Source organism: Lepidochelys kempii, chromosome 4 (assembly GCF_965140285.1).
Source record: "Lepidochelys kempii isolate rLepKem1 chromosome 4, rLepKem1.hap1, whole genome shotgun sequence".
Classification (NCBI taxonomy): Eukaryota; Metazoa; Chordata; order Testudines; family Cheloniidae; genus Lepidochelys; species Lepidochelys kempii.
In genome coordinates this window covers 69,283,241-69,297,445 of record NC_136383.1, presented here as the reverse complement: position 1 = coordinate 69,297,445, position 14,205 = coordinate 69,283,241, and the positions used below count along the sequence as shown (strand labels likewise).

The window sequence follows — 14,205 nt, the reverse complement described above, 5'->3', positions numbered from 1 at the left end:
GGGGTTCCATTCCTCGGGTCAGAGGCCTGCAGCTAGCTGGCTGGCTGGCTATTTAGCCCCACCTGCTGCTCCTGGGAAAAGACCTGCAAACTTAATTGGCTTATCCTCATAAAAGGAGAAGCAGGAAATAGAAGGGGATAGCAATACCTACCAGTGGCTTGAGCAACTGATGGGAGGAGTGACTTCAAAAAACAGATGGCTAGAAGGGAGACTGGGGGGAAAGTCATGTTATCACAAAGGCTAAGAGGGAAGGCAGGAACTTTTGGGTTGATGAACTTGTGGGGTAAGGGACAGACTCAGGGAAAGGAATGTAACCTGGACAAACTTTGAGGGGAGAAGCTATGAAGCTTTGGTCCTGATTTCATTAAGAAGGTTTGAAATAAAACCTACAGCAATTAGTATGGCTAGAAACTACCTTGGATTCTGTGAGGGCTCCAGGCAGAATTTCCCCGGGGAGGGAGCCGGCTCAATGGTCAGAAGCCCAGGCCTAGCTGGAAGAGGGTGTAGAGTTGCCAGGTGTCCAGTTTTTGACCAAAATGCCAGGTTGAAAAGGGACCCTGGCAGCTTCGGCCAGCACTGCTGACCGGGCCGTTTAAAGTCCAGTTGGCAGCGCAGCAGGGCTAAGGCAGGCTCCCTGCCTGCTGTGGCTCCACGCAGCTCCTGGAAGCAGCAGCATGTCCCCTGTCCGGCTCATACTCATAGGGGCAGCAGGGGGCTCTATGCGCTGCCCCCACCACAAGCGTCAGCTCTGCAGCTCCCGTTGCCTGGGAACCACAGCCAATGGGAGCTGCAGGGGCAGCACCTGCAGACAGGGGAGCACGCAGAGCTGCCTGGCTGTGCCTCCACGTAGGAGCTGGAGTGGGGACATGCCACTGCTTCCAGGAGCTACCTGAGGTAAGCACTGCCCAGAGCCTGCACCCCTGACCCCCTCCTGTGTCCCAACCCCCTGCCCAAGTCCTGATCCCACTACCACCCTCCAGCCCCACCCCAGAGCCTGCACCCACAGCCGGATCCCCCAACACCCTGCCCCAGCCCAGAGCCCCCTCCTGAACCCCTTGGCTCCACCCCTCCAGCCCAGAGCCCCCTCCTGCATCCCAATCCCCCCCAGCCCCATCCTGGAGCCTGAACCCCCAGCTGGAGCCCTCACCCCCTCCCGCACCCCAACCCCCTAAGCCAGCCCAGTGAAAATGAGTGAGTGAGGGTAGAGAGAGTGCGCAACAAAGGGAAGGGGGTGGAGTGAGCAGGGGGCGGGGCCTCGGAGGAGGGGCAGGGCATGGGTGTTCTTTTTGTGCGAGTAGAAAATTGGCAACCTTAAGAGGGTGTTATAAGATAGGCCCCAATCCTTTACAGGTTTAAGGAGAATCATACTGATATAGTGTCCTATAGTATGCTATATTGTAATATTTGTGAATATAGTGCACTCTTCATGATGAGAAGCTGAGCAAAGCTGGTGTAAGTATATGCTATTTTGGTAGTGTTCTCTGAAAGACTTCCATTTCTATGAGCAGGGCCTGTTAGACTGGCAGAACTGCTGGGGCTCAGTGCATGAATGAGACAATGGTGTTTGTAGGAGGGGCTGAGGTTTTTTAGCAACTGGGGAACCTTTTGGGAAAGGAGCAGTCCATGCAGGAAGGATGGCTCCATCTAAACCAAAATGGAACCAGATGGCTGGCATGTAAAATGAAAAAGGTGATAGAGGAGCCTTTAAACTAAGGACTGGGGGAAAGCTGACCAGTGCAGAGGAGCATACCATTCAGACAGAAACATCCCTTATGGGAAGATTTATTAAAGGGGAGTCTCAATATCCTCGTGAAGTGAAGAGGACAGAAGTTGATAAAGTACAGGTAGGAACTGAAGAGAAACAATCTAATGAAAGAGTCCTATTCAATTACATCACATGAAGGCACACAACCGCATATCGACAGCATGCACAAGTGTTTATACACAAATGTTGTTAGCTTAAATACTAAGATGGGTGAACTTGGATGCCTCGTGCTAAATGAGGATATTGATATAATAAATATGACAGAAACTTGGTGGAACAATGATAATCAATGGGACATGATAATACCAGGGTACAAAATATACAGGAGTAACAGTGGGTTGTGCTGGTGTGGCAGTGTGCTACAAGTAAAAGAAAGCATAGTCAAATATAGTAAAAGTCTTAAATGAATCAAACTGTACCATAATCTCTATGAATAGAAATTCCATGCTTGAACAATAAGCGTATAGCACTAGGAACATGCTATGGACCACGTGACCAGGATGTTGATGGTGACTGTGAAATGCTCCGTGAGAGTACAGAGGCTACAAAAACAGAGCTCAATAATGGCGATTTCAAATATCCCCATATTGACTGGGAACATACTACCTCAAGATGGGATGCAGAGGTAAAATTTCTGGACTCCCATTAATGACTACTTCTTGGAGTAGCTAGTCCTAGAACCCAAAAGGGAAGAGGCAATTCTTGATTTAGTCCTAAGTGAAGTACAGGATCTGGTCCAAGAGTTGAATATAGCTAAGCACTTCATAATAGTGACCAAAATGTAATTAAATTTAGCAGCCGGATTGTGGGGAGGGGTGAAATACCAAAGAGACCCACCACTGTATTGTTTAACTTCAAAAATGGAAACTACTCAAAAATGAGGAAGCTAGTTAAATGGAAATTAAAAGGAACAGTCACAACGTGAAAAGCCTGCAAGCTGCATGGAAACGTTTTTAAAAACACCATAACAGAGGCTCAAACTAAACACATACCCCAAACTTTAAAAAAAAAATCCATTTCAAAACATAATTTCCAACCTTAAGGGCTTTTAGAATCACATTCAAGATTTTTCTCCATTTGACAGTGAGAAGCAATGTGGTGATCAGATGAATTTCTTAGGAGTGGGTGATCTTTACGGCCTTGTTTACATCTGTGACTTTCAGGAAATCTCTCCTTGTTGCATGACTTCTGGAGATAGAAATGGTGGGTTCATTAATATAGACTATCCATTGTTTGGGGGAGAGGGGCACAGTTTACCACCATTTTATCTAGTCCTGCTCATCCCCTTTGTGGAATCATTTCTTTCCTGTTGGCAATTTTGCTAAATTAAGTTTGGGAGGCTCCCTCAAATCAAAAATTTCCTTGAAAAACCTGTTTGACTACTTCTATTTAAATATGCTTCATTTTATATGTTCAAAAGCAAAGGGCAACACCTATATAAACAGAGGCACAGATATTATCAAAAAATCCAGCAGCAGTGCCTGATGCAAATTGTATTCCTTCATGTTGTATGTCAGCCTAGTGAGCTAACACAGCACCAATACACTACATGGGTTTAAGTGTGAGTCCTGGGTCCACTGATTTACTCCAATGTATCTTAATTATAAGAATCATCCAGGTGCCAAATACCTTTGTGCTGATTCAGTGATTTTTCTGGTAACATAGATGAGATATTCTGAGACTGGGGTGTCAGAAGAGGTGCTGAAACAAATTAATCATTTAAAAAACCATAAGTCAACAGGCCCAGACGGTACATTCAAAATTCTGAAGGAGCTTAAGTAAGAAGAAGCTGGCTTCTAACAAAAATATACAATTTCTCATTAAAAACAGTCACTGTTCCAGATGATGGGAAGGTAGCAAATGCTGTATCTATATTTAACAAAGACTGTAGCCTTACATCCACACCTGGCAAACTGGTTGAAAGAATAATTAAGAACAAAATAAACAAAACACCAAGAAGATCATAATACAAAAGTTTTTCAGTTTCTGCAAAAGAAATCTGTGTGTCACTGATCTCTTAGAATTCTTTAAACATGGCTGACCATGTATTTAATTCAATAAAATAGTGGCTAAAGGAAAACTGGCTGACCTAACTTATTAGGTGTTCCAAAAGGCCTTTGACAAGTTCCCACACAAGAGGCTACTGAAGAAGCTAAGCAGTCAGGGGGTGAAAAGAGAAAGTAGTGTCACCAATCAAAAACTGACGAGACAAAAAACAAAGAATTAAGTGGTCAGTTTTCAAAATGGCAAAATATTAACAGCAGGGTGCATCAAGATTCTGTACTACATCTCATGTTTAACATATTAATTATGTGGAAAGGCATGTGAGTGAAATGCCAAAATCTGCAGATGACACAATTATTTAGGTTAGTCAGGATCAGAGTACACTGTGGGGAGCTTCAGAAAAGACCTAAACTAGCTAGGTAAATAGGCAAAAAAAATGCCAAATGAAGTTCTATATTGATAAATGCAAAGTAATGCACACTGGAGGGAAAACTGTAAACCAGTGGTTCCCAAACTTGTTCTGCCGCTTGTGCAGGGAAAGCCCCCGGTGAGCCGGGCCGGTTTGTTTACCTGCTGCATCCGCAGGTTCGACCAATCGCGGCTCCCAATGGCACGGTTCACTGCTCCAGGCCAATGGGAGCCTCTGGAAGTGGGGCATGCCGAGGGACGTACTGGCCGCCTCTTCCAGCAGCTCCCATTGGCCTGGAGCAGTGAACCGCGGCCACTGGGAGCGCAATTAGCCGAACCTGCGGACATGGCAGGTAAACAAACCGGCCCGGCCCACCAGGGGCTTTCCCTGCACAAGCAGCGGAACAAGTTTGGGAACCACTGCTGTAAACCAATCATACACTTCACAGAGTTCTAAATTAACCATGATATTGTAGGCAGGTCAATACATTGCAATCAAAAACAGAAAACTATGTTAAGTTACATAAGGAATTGTCTGGAGAATAATACAGAGAATGTTATGCCTTTATAAATCAATAGTGCAGCCTCATCTGAAATATCATGTGCAGTACAAGTGACCCCATCTTAAAAAGGATATTGCAGAATTAAAGGTGGTTTGGAGAAGGGCAATGATGATCAAGGGCCTACAAAACCCATGTGAAGAGAAATTGAAAAGATTGGAATTGTTTACCTCCAAGTAATAATAATACCTAATTCCTACATAGCACTTTTCATCAGTAGATGAAGACGAGGAGACATCATAATTTTTATATCTATAAAAAAGAAAATAAATGGATGGTCTAGAGAAGCTATATAAGGAACATAGAAGTTCCATATCTCATAATACAAAAGTGTATATTCAATGAAGTTAAAAGATGACAAAGTCAAAAGTGATGAAAGGAATTACTTTCACATGATGTGTAATTAGACTGGGGAACTCATTACCACAAGATGTCATTGAGGCCAAAAACTTATCAAGATTCAAAGAGCAATTGAACATTTATATCAGAGGGGTAGTTGTGTTAGTTTGTATCCACAAAAACAAAAAGAAATCTGGTGGCACCTTAAAGACTAACAGATTTGGGCATAAGCTTTTGTGGGTAAAAAATCCCAATTCTTCAGATGCATGGAGTGAAAATTACAGATGCAGGCATAAATATACTGACACATGAAGAGAAGGGAGTTTCCTACAGGTGGAGAACCAGTGTTAACAAGACCAATTCAGTCAGGTGGATATGGTTCACTCCCAATAATTGATGAGGAGGTGTCAATACCAAGACAGGGAAAATTGCTTTTGTAGTGAGCCAGCCATTCCCAGTCCCTCTTCAAACCCAAATTAATGGTGTTACATTTGCAAATGAATTCTAGCTCTGCAGTTTCTCTTTGAAGTCTGTTTTTGAAGTATTTTTGTTGAAGGATGGCTACTTTTAAACCTGTTATTGAATGTCCAGGGAGATTGAAGTGTTCTCCTACTGGCTTTTGTATGTTACCATTCCTGATGTCTGATTTGTGTCCATTTATTCTTTTATGTAGAGACTGTCCGGTTTGGCCAATGCACCTGGCAGAGGGGCATTGCTGGCACATTATGGCATATATCACATTAGTAGATGTGCAGGTGAATGAGCCCCTGATGGTGTGGCTCATGTGGTTGGGTCCTCTGATGGTGTTACTAAAGTAGATATGGGGACAGAGTAGGCAACGGGGTTTGTTACAGGGATGGGTTCCAGGGTTAGTGTTTCTGTGATCTGGCATGTAGTTGCTGGTGAGTACTTTCTTCAGGTTGGGGGGGGCTGTCTTTAAGCGAGGACTGGCCTGCCTCCCAAGGTCTGTGAGAGTGAGGGGATCGTTTTCCAGGATAGGCTGTAAATCGTTGATGATGTGCTGGAGAGGTTTTAGCTGGGGGCTGTACATGATGGCCAGTGGTGTTCTGTTGTTTTCCTTGTTGGGCCTGTCCTGTAGTAGGTGACTTCTGGGTACCTGTCTCATTCTGTCAATCTGTTTCCTCACTTCCCCCGGTGGGTTTTGTAGTTTTAGGAATGCTTGATAAAGATCTTGTAGGTGTTTGTCTGAGGGATTGGAGTAAATTTGGTTGTATCTTAGGCCTTGGCTGAAGATAATGGATCGTGTGATGTGTCCTAGATGGAAGCTGGAGGCATGTAGATAAGTATAGTGGTCGGTAGGTTTGTGGTATAGGGTGGTGTTTATGTGACCATCACTTATTTGCACTGTAGTGTCCAGGAAGTGGATCACTTGTGTGGACTGGTCCAGGCTGAGGTTGATGGGGTGGAAATTGTTGAAATCATGGTGGAATTCCTCAAGGGCCTCCTTCCCGTGGGTTCATATTGAAGATGTCATCAATGTAGCGTAAGTAGAGGAGGGGCACTAGGGGATCAGAGCTGAGGAAGCATTGTTCTAAGTCAGCCATAAAAATGTTGGCATACTGTGGGGCCATGCGGGTACCCATAGCAGTGTTGCTGACTTGAAAGTATAAGTTATCCTCAAATCTGAAATGGTTGTGGGTGAGGACAAAGTCACAAAGCTCAGCCACCCGGTGTGCCGTGGCCTCATCAGGGATACTGTTCCTGATGGCTTGTAGTCTCCTCGTGTGGCATCTTGGTGTAAAGAGCTTCTACATCCATGGTGGCCAGGATGGTGTTTCCAGGAAGATCACCAATGCATTGTAGTTTCCTCAGGAAGTTGGTGGTGTCTCAAAGATAGCTCGGAGTGCTGGTAGCATAGGGTCTGAGGAGAGAGTCCAAATAGCCAGGGGAGGAGGGATAGCTCAGTGGTTTGAGCATTGGCCTGCTAAACCCAAGGTTGTGAGTTCAATCCTTGAGGGGGTCATTTAGGGATCTTGGGCAAAAATGGGGGAATGGTCCTCCTTTGAGCAGGGGGTTGGACTAGATGACCTCCTGAGGTCCAACCCTGATATTCTATGATAATCCTGCTGTACGAGTGCCAATGCCTGAGATGATGGGGCATCCAGGATTTCCAGTTTTATGGATCTTGGGTAGCAGATAGAATACCCCTGGTTGAGGCTCTAAAGGTGTGTCTGTGTAGATTTGTTCCTGTGATATAGCAGGTTGTTTCTTGAGCAGATGGTCATGATGAACAGGTCAGATTATGAACAGGAGGCTGCCAGGCAACTCTCCAACACCACATTCTACAGGCCACTATCCTCCAATCCCGCTGAGGAGTACCAAAAGAAACTATACCATTTGTTAAAGATTCTTGGGGCAGGGAATGTATATTTCTATGTACAGCACCTAGTGCCATGGGGCCCTGATTCTGATTGGTGCTTTTGGGTACTACCACAATATAAAAAAGAATAGGGTCAGATTGAATAGCCATTGTAAATCAGTGTGACTCCATTGACTTCATCAAAGAAAATAATGTAGCCTTAGATCAGAGGAGTATTTCATGAGAAAGTGATGTTTCAAACCAGCGGTGGAGTTAACAATTTTTTTTTTTTAAAGCAGACAAATGTGATTGTAAAACAAAAAATTGGGAGGAAGAGAGAGGCACTATCTGAAACTACTTTTCTTTTCTAAACTGACAAGATTTCAAGTTGACAGTGCCCCTTGTATAAAACCCATAACTGACTGTTTTGAGTGGTGGATGCTGGTGACCAATATACTTTACTGATTGCTGAGACGAATCATGAAGAACTGTCTCTTGTCTGACCATGAACTGTTGATCATAGAGGTTATCTGCAGAGCTTAATTTGTAATGAAAGAGGTGCTGGGGTTTAAGCAATTTTTAAAATTTCATAACTGACATGCCATGCCCAGAGGTGCCAGGGCTATGAACTGCCAAGCCTAGAGGTTCTGGGGCTCAGCCCTCGCAAGCATTGGAACAAAATAAGCACTCGTTATCTGCTGTCCTAAATTGAACCCAGCAATCACTTTAACTAAAGAGATAAGACTAGCCTGAGGATTGTCTCCTCTTAACAAATAAACAGTTCTTGGTAAGAGGGAAAACTCTTATTTACAGACCCTTCAAGACTACTATTGAGCTATTTCGGTTACAGCTTGTGAAGCAAACTCAGAAACAACTTAGGTCCAGAACTGTTTCTTGTCCCACTGCTTTGCCTTTACCGTGTAAAAGAAACGTGCACTATAAGTACCTTCACGCGCAGAAAATACTGGATACAAACAGGATCTTAGCTAGCGGAGACAGGCTTAACAAAAATCAATGCCTGGAAGCTGAAACCAGACAAATTCAAACTAGAAATAAAGCACACATTTTTAACAGTGAAAATGATTAACCACTGGAACAAACTACCATGGGAATGAGAGGATATTTTTTTTCATATCTGATGTCTCCAAATCAAGACTGGATGCCCTTCTGGATGATATATTTTTGTCAGACAAATTGGGCTCATTAAAAAGGTAACCAGCTGAAATTTAATAGCCTGTCATAGTCAGAAGATCAGACTAGATGATCTAATGGTCCCCTTTGGTCTTAAAAATCTTTCTCTTGCAAATTCATAGGAATAGATGAGGCCACCAATCTCTGAATCCCTTTGCACTGTTTATGTAAATAAATGGGGATGTAAGAAGTTGATGATCTTTAGATCTGGAGGACCAGCCCTTGTCACCAAGGCCCAAAACAAGAGACTAAAACTGTGAATCAGCTAAGAAATCAGCTCTACATTCTTTTTCCACATCTGTAGGTTCTCTTTTGTTGTTCCCATTGTACTAGATTTGGTGGGTTTTGTATATCCATGTAACATTATTTGGTGTTGGTGATTATTTATAAGAACTGGATCATGAGACTAGAAACAATGGCCCAGATCCTCAAAGGTATTTAGGCCCTGAAATTCCATTTATTTCCATGGAAGTTAGGAGCCTAAGTACCTTTGAGGATCTGGGTCAATTTCCCACCAGAAAACTAAGCAAAAGGAGAAGATTAGTTACACAAATATTCAGCTATCAAATCTTCAGATTTGCCCAGCGTTCTGTTTTATTAGTCTGTTAATGCCTACCTTCTCTCATTGCTGTTTGTGCAATTGTGCTTGCAAATCTGAACCATTTAATTTCTCTTTGAGTGAATCAAGCATAAATGGCTTTAGAAAATCAGCAGGCTTTTAAGCCCCCCCCCTCAGCCCCCCACCCCCAAAAAGCTCCTTTCAAAGATGATGGACCTGATTCTCCATTCTCCAGCAACATTTACTTCAGCGGAGTTACTCTTGATTTACACCAGTATGAGAAGAAAATCAATTCTTTTAATTCCAAAACGTAGCTAATAACATTTAGTTAATAGCAATTGATTCAACTACCAGTTTGAGCTGTTAGTGTATAGTCAGCAACTCCTATCTTCAGGGAGTTTGTAACTTGCACTATAAAATCTGCTCTTAGAAGCAAATTGGTGTGCAAGCTCCAGCCATGGGGATTATTTTCAATTTGCTTTTAAATTATCAGTTTGGCCATTTTAAAAATAGAATGTCAAATACATTCTCCTTTAGATGAGCTAAACATATGTGCTGAATGCCCAAACAACAAAAAGATTAATTACATAACTAATTTTAAGCTAGTTTTTACTATTTTCATTCCAGCTCCACTGAAGTTCTGCCAGCCACTTTCTGCTCTTCTGTGACAACAGCATATAGCCTGCCATAATATCACAGCTACATTGGCACCCTGCCAGGCTAAGGAGTCAGTGTATTATGGCTCAGCTCACTGCCATATTTTTATCATACAGAATTATCTTGAATGCTTTTTAAAAAATAAACTATTAGCCCGAGTGAGCAAACTACCACAAGCTGCACACCAGGTATCATTAAATTATCCCTAAATGGTGAGGCTGGTCACCCATGCGCTTATTTTAGGCATGTAGTTCACTTTGAAAATTTGAGTCTAAGGCTTACATGGTGTTATGGAGTCTCAGGCCAGTAGTACATCAATTAATATGGATGGTAGTAATTTTGTGGGTTTTTTGTAAAAACATAACACTGAATGTTAATTGTCCTTAAGCGTTACTATTTATGATTTAAGTACCACCAATGTGCTGAGCATTATGCAAGACATATGAGACAGCTCCTGCCCCAAAGAGCTTATATTTTAAAACCCACTTCTTTGGGTTGGTTCCTTGATATGCAAGGGCTTGGTGATCTTTAGTCAGCGTGAACCTATTTTCCAATAACTACTTTTCAATGGTTATTCAGGCCCTTGTGAATCACTGGGGATGTTAACATAGGGTGGTAAGAGAAGGTGCATGACACTTGCAGGAATCAAGAGAGAGTCTAAAAGGGTGTGATATTTTTAGCTAGTACAAACAGACCTATAATCTATTAAACATTAACTTCTTTCAGTTGTGGTCTTAAAAGACCACAAACTCAGTTGTGCAAAACAGAGTATTTTCCATTCCAAAGGCCTCTGCCAAACTCATCAAAATTATGAAAAACTTCAAGTCTATAAATCTCTCACCAGCACCTGAAACTTACCCAAAGCATGACACAAGGTAAATTGAAACTCAGCTCAGACATACCAACATGTTCCATTACAAAAGTTTTATATACAGCTCTTTTCCCATTTAATTACTTGTTCTGAGGATCCCTTCCTAGTATGTGCAGAGTCTTGGACAAAGCAGTCCTATTCTCATAATACAGCGGTAAACCAGAGCATGTAAATAATTATATTTGTGTTAGTGTAGTCCCTAGGAGCCCTAGTCATAGACCAGGACCATATTTGACAGTGCTAGACACAAAACAAAGAGATGGTCTATATCCCTGCATTGCATTAGCTTCATATTTATGGTGCTAGCTGGTGACTGCTCAAAGTAACAATGCTGTACATTATTTATATTAAGAAAGAGCCTTAGAGGACCTGCACAGGATTAGGTCCCCATTGTGCTAAGTGCTGTACAAACACAAGTTAGAGACAGTCCCTGAAGAGCTTACAGTCTAAGAAGAGATGTAGCATGTGAGTATAAAACAATCAGAATGGAGAGGGGGAAACAGGGAAACACTCATGTAACATTCTTACTGCTATCACTATACCAAAGGATAGCCACAGCATAGCTAATGGAAAAGATTGAGAATGAGGAGCCAGGGATGAGACAGGTGAAGAAAGGAGAACAGAACAGACGTAAAGAGTAAGGAAAAACAGTGCAGGAGAGAGCAAAAGGAGCAGTTGAGATAGGAAAAATGGGTGAACCTACTGTGGTGGGGAAGGCAAGGGAAGTATGGAGAGCAGGAGGGACACAGAAAGAGACAGTAAAAGTGTTTGCTGGGAGATTATGGAGGACAAGAGGAAACAGTGACTGACTAGGAAAGTCAACAGGGATCAAAGGGACAGAAAATGGGATGGGAACAGAAACACAGAGGGAAGAGGGAGGGCAGGGGAAAGTAAAAGGTGCACTGTAGTAAGAGAACTGACAGTAACAGGGCACACATGAAGTGGGGAAAAGAGAGAGACTGGGGAAGCAGGAGGAGTAGAGTGGGGAGAAAGATGAAGAAAACAGAATGGAGGCAGAAGGGAGAGGGGTTAAAAAAAAAAGCGTGGGGAGAGGTAGAGACAGAGAGAAGTACATAGAGAAAAGCATTGTGCCAGAGTGAGAACATCTTACTGGTCAGAAGGAAACATCTGAATAGCCAAGAGCATCAGCTACAGTTGATTCACCTGGCCTAAAATGGGAATATATATAACTCTTTTAAAAATTACAGGAAAATAGAGCGAATGGCAGGAATCAGTTGTGCTATGGTGCTGCTGATGTTTTCAAAGGAGCAGGATGGACAGGGCTGTAAATGTGGGGAGTATGAAGGAATGCTGTGAATATGCATCTTTCAATTTAACCATGCAACAGGCAGAACCACTGCACTCTACAATGCATTTTCAAAGCATCTTTTTAGCCTCCTCCCTGAAAGAGTAAACGAGTCTGTCCTGCTCCTTTGAATTGTTCCCATAACCATCGCTAATTAAGAGAAGAGGATGTCAGGATGTGTGTCCTGCCAGGTTGGTTGTTTTTAATCTGTACAACTTCCCTGCCAACAAAATTCACCACCAGATTTCTTGCTAGTCCCACCCACTGCCCTAGCATTAGAGATTCAGAGGAGAGGAAACACATGACCCAATTCCATGCTTACACCCGGCAACAGGTTGGAGTCCTGCCCTTGCTTGGCTTCCCATAGGCCCTAAAGCAGGCCTTGGTACAATGCTGAGTTAATACATGGTTTTATGTCTGTGTCCAGTGAAGATGCTGTTTCTATGGGTACATCTACACTACAAATGATAGTGTGATTGAAGTACAGGTAGGCATAACATGGGTAACTATGGCAGTGAAGGCGCAGCAACACAGACCCCAAGTCTGTATGCAGAGTCACCTGTGGGCTTGTACTGGGGCAGCTAAGCCATGCTGCTATGTCCCCACTACCACTGTTATCTGTGCCAGCTAGATTAACACTAGCACAGATATACCTAACCATGCTACAATCTCACCTTCATTCGCAATGTAGACATAACCTGTGTCTAACCTCTTTGTGGTAGGGAGTGTCCTTTTGTTGTGTGTACAGTGCCTAGCACAATGTGGCCTTCATTCCCAACTAGGACCTCCAGAGGTTACCACAATAATAAATAAGGAGAAAGTGCTTGTGTTCGGCATGTCTATACAACAGGTTAGTGTGTGTGATTTGATTGGGCTAATTAGTTGATCTCTTCAGAGCATCTTAAAAATCTCTCTCCATTCTCTGGTTTGAGCTTGGTGCTCTGTACAGGTGGAGGTTTGCATGTCCCCCTACTGTTTGACGCTGTTAACTTTCAGGGTTATGTGTGAGCATGTTAAGGATTTGCTCAATCACCAGAATCCTAGTATTATTCCCTGTGTGGAGCACAGCCTCAAGGAATAAACTAGAGTGGATGTGCCAATACCTGAAAAAGGAGTTAAGGCCAAAATCCTTCTGCTGGGCAGCGTAAAGCCTCTTTGTCTAAATCTTGGTGTTTCTGTGTAAACTCCTCACACTGGATTATAGCACTACCTGAAATGATGCAGATTAGGTCTCTTGCTGCCCTAAAGTCACACATGTTGAATTTAAAATACCAACAGAGAAGTCCAGATCTGAAAAGTGGTTTATTTCAATTATTTTACACCCTTTGGAATATAGGCTTGATTCGGCAAACTGCTTAACTTAAACCCATGCCTAAATCCTGTTGATTTCAATTACAAATGTATTGACTTGTACTTTACTCCCAACATGTTCCTTAAGGTCAAAGGCTGCTATGCTCAAATTATTTCTGTAATTCATTCTTTCCACAGAAGCAGCTCCCCAGTCTGGTTCTGCAGCTCCTCCCACCAGCATTCCTTTCCTTCTCCCTCACACCTGCCAACCAGCACACCACTCCTCTGCTATGCACAGGCAGCTTTCCTACATTGGCCAGCACAGCTGCAGCTCCAGAAGGTATGTCTACACAGCAAGTAGACACTCATGCTAAGGGGCTATTTAATTGCAATGTAGACATTCAGGCTCTGGCTGGAACCCTGGCTCTAGGAGCCTGTGAGCTCGGGCTGCAGCCCCAGCCTGAATGTCTACACTGCAATTAAACAGCCCTTTGGCCCAAGCCCCATGACTGAGCCTGAGCCAGCAGGCATGGGCCAGCCATGGGTGTCTAATTGCAGTGTAAACATACCCTAAGGGTGCATTAGCCAGACAGTTCTGAAGGTGCAACTATCATATTTGGATAGTGGGCCTAGGGGCTCATTCACTTGGTATCTTCATATTCTAAAATAAGAAAAATCTACTTCCATTGCAAACTATAGAGTTACTGGTGCAGAAGATCACTATGCTCTGCCAATTACTCTGATGCTAAAACTGCGAAAGGATCACCAAAAACAAAAAAACTGGACTTGCAGTGGAGCCCCACCCATCTATTAAGGGCTTGTCTCCCAAACAGTCTGGGCTTTTGCTGACTCCCCTCCCAAGGTCTGGTCATCCCTTTTGGGAGGGCAGATCCAGCTGCCAATCTAGTTCCATCTCCAGGCTGCAACCAGGCCTC

General features: G+C 43.3%; 1 long non-coding RNA gene across 2 annotated transcripts in view; it reads right to left on the bottom strand.

The window, feature by feature from the left end:
- Positions 1-1,656: 1,656 nt before the first annotated feature.
- LOC144930498 (uncharacterized) overlaps positions 1,657-14,205 on the bottom strand; it is a 55,780-nt gene continuing 43,231 nt past the window's right edge. For both annotated transcript variants that reach the window (XR_013635709.1, XR_013635710.1), the window contains exons 4-5: positions 3,395-3,466; positions 1,657-2,953 (exon numbers count right to left, since the gene is read on the bottom strand). This is a non-coding gene — a long non-coding RNA (uncharacterized LOC144930498). The remainder of the gene's footprint in view (positions 2,954-3,394; positions 3,467-14,205) is intronic.